The sequence below is a fragment of the Rhinoderma darwinii genome, chromosome 8 (genome assembly GCF_050947455.1).
Source record: "Rhinoderma darwinii isolate aRhiDar2 chromosome 8, aRhiDar2.hap1, whole genome shotgun sequence".
NCBI lineage: Eukaryota > Metazoa > Chordata > Amphibia > Anura > Rhinodermatidae > Rhinoderma > Rhinoderma darwinii.
Window position 1 is genome coordinate 77321649 of NC_134694.1, and position 13247 is coordinate 77334895.

Sequence of the window (13247 nt, forward strand, 5' to 3'; positions counted from 1 at the left end):
GGGTGGTAGGCAGAGGAGAATTTCAGCTTTGCATCTAACAGGTTGCACAGGGATCTCCAGAACTTGGATGTAAACTGTAGTCCCAGGTCCGAGACAATACAGTATGCAGAGGAAGACCGTGCAGGCGGAAGATGTGTAGAACAAACAAATTTGCCATGCGAGGGGCAGACGGAAGGCCAGTCAGTGGAACAAAATGTGCAATTTTTTGAGAAACTATCCACCACTACTCAGATGGTAATACATCCAGCAGAGGAAGAAAGGTAAGTGATGAAGTCTATCGCAATATGCTACCAAGGGGTATCAAGGGGTATCATGAACAGGCAGGGGTAATAGCAAGCCAGCAGGTTTGGAATGGGTAGATTTGTTTGAGGCACAGTTCGTACATGACGAGACATAGTCCACAATGTCACCAGGCAGAGTGGACCATCAATAGAGCTATCAAATCCTGTTTCTTACGAACACCAGTGTGCCCAGCTAGTTTGGAGTTGTGGCCCTAGCTGAGAATTTTCTTCCTGTCAGCAAGACGGACAAAAGTCTTTCCAGGCGGAATGTCTCTGATTTGCAGAGGGTTAGCAGCAATAATCCTATGATGTATTGAGGGGTCTCCTCAGAGTCATTGGTTCCGAAGGAGCGAGACAGGGCGTCTGCCTTCACATTGTTGTCTGCAGGATGAAAGTGAAGCAAAAACTGAAATCGGGCAAAGAATATCGACCATCTGGCCTGGCATGGATATAACCGTTGGGCCGACTCTAGAGGTTCTTGTGGTCTGTATAGTTGATAATTGGATGAATTGCACCCAGCAAGTGTCTCCACTCCTCTAAGGCCAACTTGATGGCCAGCAATTCCCGATCCCCGATGGAATAGTTGTGTCCTGCTGGGGAGAATAATTTTGAGAAGAAACCACAAGCCACCATCTTGCCTTTGGAATTCTTTTGGCCCAGTAGTGCTCCCGCCCCTACGGAAGAGGCGTCTACCTCCAGATGAAATTGCTGAGAAGTATCAGGGTGATGGATAACAGATGCTGAGGTGAAAGCACTCTTGAGATCAGAAAACGCAGATTCTGCCTCTGGAGGCCAGACCTTGGCATTCACCCCTTTTTTGGGGAGGGCCGAGATTGGAGCAGTCAGGGATGAGAAGTTTGGGCTGAACTGCTGAGAAGTTTGCAAATCCCAGCAATCGTTGTATGGAACGAAAACCCTGAGGTAGTGGACATTCTAAGACGGATCTCACCTTCTCAGGATCCATCTTGAGACCACAGTCAGACACGATGTAGCCCAGGAAGGGCAAACAGTTCCTCTCGAGCACACATTTCTCGAATTTAGGATATAGACGGTTCCCCCTTAACCGCAAGAGAACTTGGGGAACGTGCTTCCGATGTGTCCACAAATCAGGTGAGTAAATCAGGATATCGTCCAGATAGACCACCATGCAGATATTCAGTAGGTCTCGGAAAATGTAATTCACAAACTCCTGGAACACAGCTAGGGCGCTACATAGTCCAAAAGGTGTTACGAGTTATTCATAATGGCCGTCTCGGGTGTTAAATGCGGTTTTCCGCTCGTCACCCTTGTGGATACGAATCAAGTTATAAACTCCGTGTAGATCCAGCTTTGTGAACACCTTGGCACCGCAAATTCTATCAAAAAGTTCGGAGATTAGATTATTGCTGATCGTAATTTGGTTCAGACCACAGTAGCTGATGCATGGACGAAGAGATCTGTCCTTTTTCTTCACGAAGAAGAATCCGGCTCCTGCCAGAGAGGATGACTTCCGGATGAACTATCTCTCGAAGTTCTCCTTAACGTAGGCAGACATGGCTAGGGTCTCTGGCAGGGAGAGAGGATAAACCAGTGGCGTAGCTATAGGGGTCGCAGCGGTTGCGACCGGGCCCCTAAGCCTGGGGGGCCCACGGGCCCCCGTTGCCACACAGCATATTTCCTAACTAAATCTTCTGTGCCGTGGAGCCGGCACTTCCTGGTTACGGTCACATGGTACACGTTGTAGTGTACCATGTGACCGTGTTGTCATGTGACACGTCTTCCAGACACAGCAGAAGAGTCGGTGTGGAGGACTCCAGGTAAGCTGCAGTGTAATGTAATGTATTGTGTTGTGATGTATTGTGTTGTGATGCCTTGTAATGTATTGTGTTGTTTGCGGTGGAGTGGGGGGGGCATTAAATCACAGCCCCCCCTCCTCCACCGCAAACTGCACAATACAACACAATACAGTATAGTACACATGACTATGAGAGGGGGCTGCGGCTGTGTAATACCTTCACTGCCCCGCTCCTGAGTCCTGACATGTGCGCGCCGTCAGGATGATGCGATGCGGCCGGCGCTGCACTAATGATCTGCGGCACTGAAGACAGAACATGGCGGGCGCGCTACAAAACACCCCCATGTTCTGTCTTCGGTGCCTGCGCCGCCGCTCATTAGTGCAGTGCTGGCCGCATCACCTCATGCTGACCACGCACGTACTTCCTGTCAGGAGCGGGGCAATGGCTGTATTACACAGCGTCAGCCCCGCTCTATAACGGCGGAGATCAGAGAAACCTCTCATCTCCACCGCTATTCTCCTGAATGCTGCGATCAAAGCTGACTACAGCATTCAGGGGAAAATGAGAAGGGGGGATGCCCCTTGGATCGCATCACAGGGAATTCCCTGTGATGCGATTGAGGGACATACCATATATGGGCAGACAGCCCAGGGTCCATTGAAGGACCCCAGGGCTGTCCTACCATATTTCCTGTTGTTAGGGCATACTGAGGTATGTCCTAACAACTGCCTGTGTACTATCAGTACACAGGCAAATGTACAGGTATATAGCTATAGGCCAGTACATTGAAGTTTAAAAATAAAGTAAAAACAAAGTAATGTTAAATAAAAATAAAAAACATACACCTTTTTTACAATAAACATTAAAATAAGTCTCAATACATAAAACATACACATAAATCGGTATTGGCGCGGCCGTAATAACCTGCACAACTATTTTTTTGCATCATTTATGATGTGTACTCTGTAAAAAAATAAAATAAAAATAGCTTTCTATCACTTAGGCCCCATTCACACGACCGTGCCCGCAATCACGACCCGCATACAAAGTATGGGAGCATGGCCTGCAAAATGAAAAGAACGGACATGTTCCATAATTTTCGGAACATTTCTACGGCACAGACACCCATCCGTAGCGATACGTAAATGTGTCCACACTCAATGAAAGTGAATGGGTCCATTTTTGCGGACCGCAGTTGCGGTCCGGAAAAATGGAGGTTATTTACGGTTGTGTGCATGGGGCCTAATTGTGAGGCTTAAGGTGCGATGATGAATTTAACCTCCATGTGCCTCACATTAATAGTAATTAATCCCATCATGTACCTTACATATTAACCCATTATGACTGAGAAGCATGATGGGGTTAATTACTATTAATGTGAATCACATTCAAAATTCATCACACCTCGTGCCTCACATTAGAAAACGAAAGAACTTTTTTTTATTTTTATTACTGTTGGCAAAGTAAACGAAGTATCGGTATCGAAGTCCAAATTTTGGTATCGTGACATCCCTACACTGTGGGTCGCGTCCCCCTGGGGGTTCGTGAGTCACTCACCGAGGTCCCGGTTCCAATCAATGCTGGAGCAAGGAGCTGACATCTCCTTGATCCAGCATTCACTGTGCCCTGAGCGGCTCGACGCAGGCAGGCGGGATGTAGCGACATCATCGCACCTACCTGCGCTGAGTCACTCATAGCACAGACCGGAGGAGGCGAAAAATCCTCCACCCGACGTGGGAACGGGGATAGGTAAGTAATTATGCTATTTTTATATTATGCACATATAGGGGCATTATACTGTATGCGGAGCTGATATTGCGGGGTGGAATTATACTGTATGGGGGGCTGATATGGGGAGCATTATACGGTATGGGGCTGTTATGGGGGGGCATTATACGTTATGGGGCATTATACTGTGTGGGGGCATTATACTTTGGGGGCTGTTGGGCAAGGCGTATGGGCCTTTGGCGCGAGCAGGGGTCTGATGATGATGGTGGTGTTGGGGAGGGGTAGGGGGGCCCAAGCTGAATTCTTGCACCCGGGCCCATGAGCCTTTAGCTACGCCACTGGGATAAACTCAACCTTGAGGTGGCGAGGCGTCAGGAAGTAATTTTCATAAAAAGTCCCATTTACTTGTTTTAATTAATAACACTTTAAACAGCACCCCACATTTTAAGCTGCTGGGGAGAACAACAGCAGAAAAACAGCATAAATGTCTCTTTCCCTTTTTTCAGATCCACATGTTTGGGCTACCTTAAATTCCCATGGTCAGCAATAAAGTACTAAATAGAGTTCTAAGCGATTCACCATTGTCTTTTTATTCGAGAAGCAAAATGTGACGCACAGTAGTGATAAAAATACCTTTCCCTAGATTCAACCTACCACTCTTATTCCTAAAAAGGTGGAGCACCTGCTTCGAAAAGGGTGACCCCTAGAAAAAAACTGTCTCTCTACTGACCCGAATATATTATAGCAGTTATTGCACCACCATTCATAATAAAGTGCAACCAATTGATCTATCCATATTAGAAATCCTTTTTCTGAAGCGTTTCCATCATTGTTTACCGTAATTTCCTCAGGAGACACACACACACACACACACACACACACACACACACACACACACACACACACACTCACACCCACACAGAATAGATAGTGTGTAGCATGGAGGTAGCTAGACGGGCATGGTATCCTGCATGAAGTTTTTTTGAGCGATCAAGTACTATGAGGGTATGTTCACACGCAGTGTTTTCAGGCGTATTTCGGGGCGTTTATGCCTTGAGAAAACGCCTGAAAAAACGGAAGCTGAACGCCTACAAACATCTTCCCATTGAAATCAATGGGAAAAACAGCATTTAGTTCATACTAGTCTTTTTACGCCACTGTTTTGAAAAATGGAGTGTAAAAAGACGCTCCGTAAAAAGAAGTGCATGTCACTTCTTGAGGCATTTTTTGGAGCTGATTATCCATTGAACACTATGAAAAACGCCTCCTAAAACACCTCAAAAGAAGCTTGAAAAGAATCCACAAAAGAAGTTCCAAATTAAAAGAAGCTTCAGTTTCAGCTTCAAAAACAACTGAAAATCAGAGTCTGTTTTCAGACATTTTTTGTTAAGCGTGTTACCATACCCTCTGGGGGTGTTCACACAGAGCTTTTTGACGCGGAAACCGGGAAAAAGATGCGACATGCCCTATCTTCGGGCGTTTGCATCTCTGACCTCCCATTGACATCAATGGGAGGCAGAGAAAGCGTTTTTTTCTGCGTTATGTGCCCACGGTGCTCAATGCCCTCATGCGAAACACGCAGCGAAAAACGCGGCAAATGGCGCGCAGGCAGATCAAAATCTGCCTTAAAATTCCAGACGGAATTTTGAGGCAGATTTTTCTGCCTGCAAAAAACTCAGTGTGAAGAGGACCTAAAACTAAAGAACAACAGCATAGAAAAAAACCATAATGAATCTTTTTAAGTTTTTAGGTGTGCACATCCAGGTACACACCTAAAAACTCTAGGTTCACATAGTGCAGATTTGCTGCATATATTGCATGCATTTTTTTAAGCTAAAGCCAGAAATGGATCTAGGAGAGCAGACCTATAAGGCCTTTCTTTATATATTTCGTATTTTTAGGTTTGATTGCTGATTTTAGATTAAAAAATATCTGCAAAATCTACAGCAAATCTGCATTGTGTGAACAAGGCCTTAGACTCCACCCACACTAAGGTGCAGTTAACTGGAAGTGTCAGCTGGGATATGAATAATAATAATAATAATAATAATATTAAATAGGATACACTTCCAGAAAGTTTTCAAATTATACTAAATGTTTTTGAATTCATGTAAACTTACAATCTCATGTGTGTTCTACAACGAACATTTACAGCACTGTAAATTACAATACACTATACACTATATAATACAGTTGTTCCACTTAGATTTTTGCTGTTTCATCTTATCACAGTACATCTCAATCTTTTTTTTGGCAGTTAAAACTCTTCTTTGAAGTTTTTGCTTACGTTAGTACATTGTTTTAACTTCCTCTATGCAACATTAATTTGCCTAGATTTAGGCTTCCTCCCAGTTGTCTGCCATTATCTCAATATAATCTTACAAAGGTGTACAGTCATATAGTATAGTATTACTCACAACTATGCAAGGTGCACATTTTATATTCATAATTATATTTCCCCTCATCTGTTATTCAGACAGTAGTACACAATTTACAGATGTATTATTATCATAATTTCAGTAAAATGTATATGAAGACAAAATACGATTAAATCATTAATCTGAATGGGAGGCAAAGACTTATAAACTATTTTTAAGATATTATAGGTGGCTGAAATTTATATTATTTGACTGTATTCAATTTGCACCTGCATGTGTCTGCTTGAAATGGTTACAGGTTGATCCTCTCAAGATTTTGTCTGGCTACAATAGAAGCTAGGCTTTTCTTCACCCAGGAAAAAATTCAGTGTGTGCCCCACGCAGGGCCACCATCAGGGCAGTACAGCTGGTACTGCATTCAGGTGCCCGGCCACAATGCTGAAAGAAAGGGGCCCGTCCCCTTCTTAACTTGAAACATTTCTATCAGGGCCCCAGCATTTTGTTACTTGGAGAAAGGAACGGACCCTTCAACTAGGACCCATTCCTTCCTCTAAAGTAACTAACGCTGAGACCCTGAGAGGTCTTCGGGGAAGCTGCCGCATGAGCAGCATGAAAGCAGAAGCTCCGTCTGGAGAGAGCCAGCCCACCAGACAGGTCCTTCTCTACACAGCCGACAATCTCGTGTTTTTTTTTCCACGATTTTTGTAATCACAGCAAAAAATGCCGTTTTGCAACGATTTTCAAATTTGCTGCACAGCTGCCTGATTTGTGCCGCAATGACAAGAATTGCATAAAAAAATTGTACAAAACATGAAAAAAACTGCTTTTAGGCTATATTCTCACAGTGCAGTCAAAATGGGATTTGACTGCACTGTGTGAATAGACCCTAAGGCCACTTCAGACATGGTGGATTGGTCACCTATTTTCGGTGCGGATTGCGCACTGAAAATCCACTACAATTTACAATGCAACTCATGTGAATGGTGTTTTCAAAACCCCATGCACATGCAGCAGAAAAAAAAATTGCATGGGCATTAGGGCATTCAGCTGATTGTTAAATCAGCAGCATGGCTATTATGTTGCAAAATTACCTCGCATTTCACCCTTTACAGTGCAAAGGGTTAATTTGCTGCAGATCCATAGCAAAATCTGTAAGGGTAAATTCACACGTAGCGTAAACTCTACCGATTTTAATTGGATTTCACTGTGGAAAATCTGCAGCTTAATACAGTAGCAGCAGAGTGGATGAGATTTGAACAAATCTGATTCACAGGCTGGGTAAAAAATGTGCCTGAAAACCGTTTATAAATTGACCTGTGGTGCGGCTTTTTAATCCACAGCTTGTCAATTTATGTTGCAGAATCGCTGCTTTCTGTTGTGGGTTTTCTCCATTGAATTCAATGGGGAGGTAAAACCCTCAACAAATAGCAGATGTTTCTATTTTTGCAGTGGAAAAGCTGCGATTCTATAAAAAAAAAATGGCAACTCAGAAAAAAACAAAAAAGCTTATACTTACCTAGAAATCTGTGCTTTTGCGTCCAGCCCGGCCTCGAGGGATGACGTTTTATCCCATGTGACTGCTGCAGTCGATCTCAGGCACAGTCACATGGGATAAAACATTATCTAAGGAGGCTGGGTTGCAGGACGTCAGAGAGACGCGTCACCATGGTAAGTATAAGCTTTTTTTTTTACCTGCCTTAGGCTACATTCACGTCCGAAGTGCACCCGTGTGGGATGTGTTGTCATGGATCCCCATAGACTAGAGTCTATGGAGGGATGAGTGACATGCAGGAAAATAGGACATGTACTATCTTTTAACGGACCCTTCACACGCTCCATTGAAACAACGGTCGTGTGAACGGCCCCATTGAAATACATGAATCCATGTGTCACACGGACGAGATACACGCTCGTCTGTAATGAGCCCTAAGTACTCCTTACATCCTCCCAAGTGCTCCACCTCCTCTTAAGGCGCCCTCCACATCGTGTTATGGCCCTACGTTTATCTTGTATGTCGAAAAAGCTGACGTACACAATAAATGTGTTCATAGGGCTCCATTATGTCCTTTTGGTCTCCGACGGGCTGGTATACTTCGGATTACCTTTTTTTTTTTTTGTGAAGGCTGGAATATCGTGGAAGTCTATGCTATTCGATCCTGAGAGATCCCACAAAAAAACTTATACCGCTCCTGACATCACTATATGAACAGTGACATCAGGAGCTTCCCAATGCCAGAGTCCCCAGGCAGAGCATCACAAGCACCCTGCCCATGGACTTTGGCCCAGGAAAGCTCCTGACGTCTCTGTCAATTTATGAACAGTGACTTCAGGAGTTTCCCCAGGGCCATTTCCCAGGCAACGTCTCCCATTGTATCAAATGGTCACTGACTGCTCCATGGTTTCGCTCACTGTAACTTGACGTTAGTAACAAAATCAGTTATTGCGTATAGTGTATAAACGTGAGTGCCACACTTTCCGTTGCCCACCCCCGATAATAGAGGGGGGTGCCAAATCTCTTTGGCTGTATGGGGCCCAGAAATTCCTGATGGAGGTCCTGGCCCCAAGTTCATACATTTCCCCTATCCCGTCCCCCATAAACCGAAAAATACTGTGTGTATACTAGTCCTTCTCAATGAATTATAATATCATCAAAAAGTTAATTTATTTCAGTAATTCAATTCAAAAAGTGAAACTCATATTATATAGATTCATTACACACAGAGTGATCTATTTCCAGCATTTTTTTTTTAATATTGATGATGATGGCTAACCGTTAATGAAAACCTAAGATTTAGTATCTCAGAAAATTAGAATATTTTATAAGCCCAATTTCAAAAATTATTTTTAATATTGAAATGTTGGCCTACTGAAAAGTATGTATAGTATATTCACTTAATACTTGGTCGGGGCTCCTTCTGCATGAATTACTGCATTAATGCGGCGTGGCATGGAGGCGATCAGCCTGTGGCACTGCTGAGGTGTTATGGAAGCCCAGGTTGCTTTGATGGCGGCCTTCAGCTCGTCTGCATTGTTGGGTCTGGTGTCTCTCATCTTCCTCTTGACAATACCCATACTGTGGGTATTAAACCAGGTATTGGTACTTTTGGCAGTGTGGGCAGGTGCCAAGTCCTGCTGGAAAATGAAATCAGCATCTCTATAAAGCTTGTCAACAGAGGGAAGCATGAAGTGCTCTAAAATGTCCTGGTAGACGGCTGCACTGACTCTGGACTTGATATAACACATGGACCAACACCAGCAGATGACACAGCCCCCAAATCATCACTGACTGTGGAAACTTCACACTGGACCACAAGCAACTTGAATTGAGTGCCCCTCCACTCTTCCTCCAGACTTTGGGACCTTGATTTTCAAATGCAAAACTTACTTTCATCTGAAAACAGGACTTTGGACCACTGATCAACAGCGCTGGTCCACTGTGTTATATCACCTCATCAGTGCCACAGGTTGATCGCCTTCGTGCCATGCCGCAGTAATTCATGCAAAAGGAGCCCCGACCAAGTATTGAGCGCATATACTGTACATACTTTTCAGTAGGCAAACATTTCGGTATGAAAAATCATTTTTGAAATTGGTCTTATATAATATTCTAATTTTCTGAGACACTAAATTTTGGGTTTTCATTAACTGTTAGGCTGGGTTCACACGACCTATTTTCAGACGTAAACGAGGCGTATTATGCCTCGCTTTACGTCTGAAAATAGGGCTACAATACGTTGGCAAACATCTGCCCATTCATTTGAATGGGTTTGCCGACGTACTGTGCAGACGACCTGTCATTTACGCGTCGTCGTTTGACGCGTAAATTGACTGCCTCGGCAAAGAAGTGCAGGACACTTCTTTGCTACATAATTTGAGCCGTTCTTCATTGAAGTCAATGAAGAGCAGCTCAAGATTTACGGGCTTCAAAGACGCCTCGCAAAATGCGAGGAGGAGCTTTTACGGCTGAAACGAGGCAGCTGTTTTCTCCTGAAAACAGTCTGTCTTTTCAGACGTAAAAGCCAGCTAGCGTGTGCACATACCCTTAGGGTTTTTCGCTGCGTTTTTTACGCCCGTTTTTGGAGCTGTTTTCAAAATGAGTCTATGAAAAACGGCTCCAAAAACGTCCCAAGAAGTGACCTGCACTTCTTTTTTGCGGCCGTTTTTTTACACGAACCTTTTTCAAAATGGCCGCGTAAAAAAACGGCCCTTCGGAACAGAACGCAGTTTTTCCCATGAAATCAATGGGCAGATGTTTGGAGGCATTCTGCTTCCGATTTTTTGGCCCTTTTTGGGGCATCTACGGCCTGAAAAACGGCCGAAAATATCCCGTGTGGACATACCCTTAGGTATGAAAATACGGAGTTGTTTTCAGAGAAAACAGCCTCTGATTTTCAGGAGTTTTTGAAGCTAAAAATGAAGCTTCTTTTAAGGGTGAGTTCACACAGAGTTTTTTGACAAGTTTTTTGGCGCAGAAACCGCTCCGCAAAACTCGCCAAAAAACGGCTGAAAATGCCTCCCATTGATTTCAATGGGAGGCGGAGACGGTTTTCTCCCGCGAGCGGTAAAACCGTCTCGCGGGAGAAAGAAGAGACATGCCCTATCTTTGCGCGGTTACGTCTCTGACCTCCCATTGACATCAGTGGGAGGCAGAAAAAAGGTATTTCGCTGCGTTTTATGCAAACGGCGCTCAATGGCCGGGGCGAAAAATGCAGCGAAAATCGGCCTGCAGGCAGAGGAAAATCTGCCTCAAACATCCAAACGGAATTTTGAGCCAGATTTTCCGCCTGCAAAAAACGCAGTGTGAACCCAGCCTAATTTGGAGCTTCAATTGAGGCGTTTTTTTGAGGCGTTTTTCAATGGAAAATCAGCTCCAAAAAACGCCTCAAGAAGTGACATGCACGTCTTTTTACGCTCCGTTTTTTAAAACATCGGCTTGAAAAGATGCCCCGTATGAAATAAATGCTGTTTTTCCCATTGACTTCAATGGGCAGATGTTTGTAGGCATTCAGCTTCCGTTTTTTCAGGCGTTTTTCAAGGAGTATATGCCCCGAAATACACCTGAAAACAGTGCGTGTGAACATACCCCCAGCCATAATCATCAGCATTGGAAGAAAAAAATGCTGGAAATACAGTAGATCACTCTCTGTGTAATGAATCTGAATAATATATGAGTTTCACTTTTTGAATTAAATTACTGAAATAAATAATTTTTGATGATATTCTAGTTCTTTGAGAAAGACTATATATATATATATATATATATATATATATATATATATATATATATAAAATTAAAACTTTGAGGTGGTAATGCAAAGCTACACAAATTTTTTTTTATTTGTATTGACAGTGATATGGCTAGCATCACTAGAATAAGTTCAGATTACTTAGCAGCATAGGTGAAAATTTTTTTTTCTAAAACATAGCTTAACAAGGTTTAATGCTAAAATATTTAGGAAACCATTAGAAATTCTAAGGGCCTATTCACATCAGCGTTCGGGTTCCATTCATCGGTTCCATTCAACGATTCCTTTCATACTTTCCATTGATGAACGGAAAGCCGAATGGAAACTATCGCTTCCGTTTGCATTATCATTGATTTAATTGGTAATGCTTCCGTTTCAGTATGTTTCAGTTTGTTTCTGTTCCGTAAAGTTTCCATTTGTTTCATGGAAACAACAGCACAGTCGACAGCACTATTGTCTCTGTAAAAAAAAACAACAGAAACTTTACGGAGCGAAAACAAACGGAAACATATTGAAATGGAAGCATTACAAATTAAATCAATGATAATGCACACGGAAGCAATAGTTTCCGTTCGACTTTCCGTTCATCAGTTCCTCTGACGGAAAGGTTGAATGGAACCCGAACGCTGATGTGAACAGGCCCTTAACTGTTTGAATTTAAATTTATGCCACTGGGTCAAATGAGCGAGAGCACCAGTGTCAATGATGTAAAGTTAAGTTTTGTGAAAACAGTCAAACTTCACATTATTTTACAAGGTAGTGAAGGAACAATCTTACCTCTTCACTCACTCATAAACAATGGAACAGGGGTGGTTATACAGTTCCTTAGCTGTAGTCCAACAGTGCATGAGGGACATATCCTCTGTCCCTATCTCGCCCTGCAGTGGGTCTAAAGATATCCCGAATGTCAAACACGGAGAAACCCTGTCTGCAACTTACCCTTGACAATAAAAAGCCCAAATATGATCCCTTATCGCACACCCTACACATTTCATCCATTGGTTAGGTGAAAGGCTCATGAGGGGACCTCTTAGCATGAGTGATCAATACCTACTAGCCAGTATGGTTTGACTGGGTTGGGTAAGGAAGGGACGCTGTTAGTTCCATTAGCAGCAAGATGCATGTGGCTTATGGAGTTCAGTCTAAATTTGTGCTGCAGTAGATCTTCTGTGGAATTGGATAAGACAGGCTAGCCTTTTCTCCACATACGCATCAATGAGCCTTGGGTGCCAATGACCTTGTCTCAGATTCACCAGTTATCCTTCATATGACCACTTTTGGCAGGTACTAACCACTGCATACAAGGAACACCCCACAAGACCTGCCGTTTTGTCCAGTAGCCATAACAATTTGGCTCTTGTCAAAGTTGATCAGATTCTTACTCTTGCTCCTTTTTCCTGCTTCAAACTAATATACTCCACCCCTTGACAGGTGCCATGATAATGAGAAAATTTTATGTTATTTACTTCACCTGTCAGTGGTTTCAATGTTATGGCTGATCAGAGTACACACGTATACTTACCTTTCCCTCAGTTAGCGGTCACATACTAGCAGTGGAGAAGAAGCCTTGGTGAGCAGGGGAGACAGCTTGCTTCTTACCTAAGCTATTCTCTGGACTCCACCCTCTCTTCTGTCTGTTCTGATAGAGCTGCTACCGGTATAACCTACAATAGGTGCAAGCTTCAGCTGTTATAACGTCAAGCAGCACAGGCAGGAGAGGGAGGGGGAAGGCAGGACCTCCAGAGACCAATGTCCTGCGCTCCTCTCCACACTCCTACCTAACTGGGCAAGTATTCCATCAGCAACCCACTAGCTACGCCCCTGCTCAATGGGACTAGG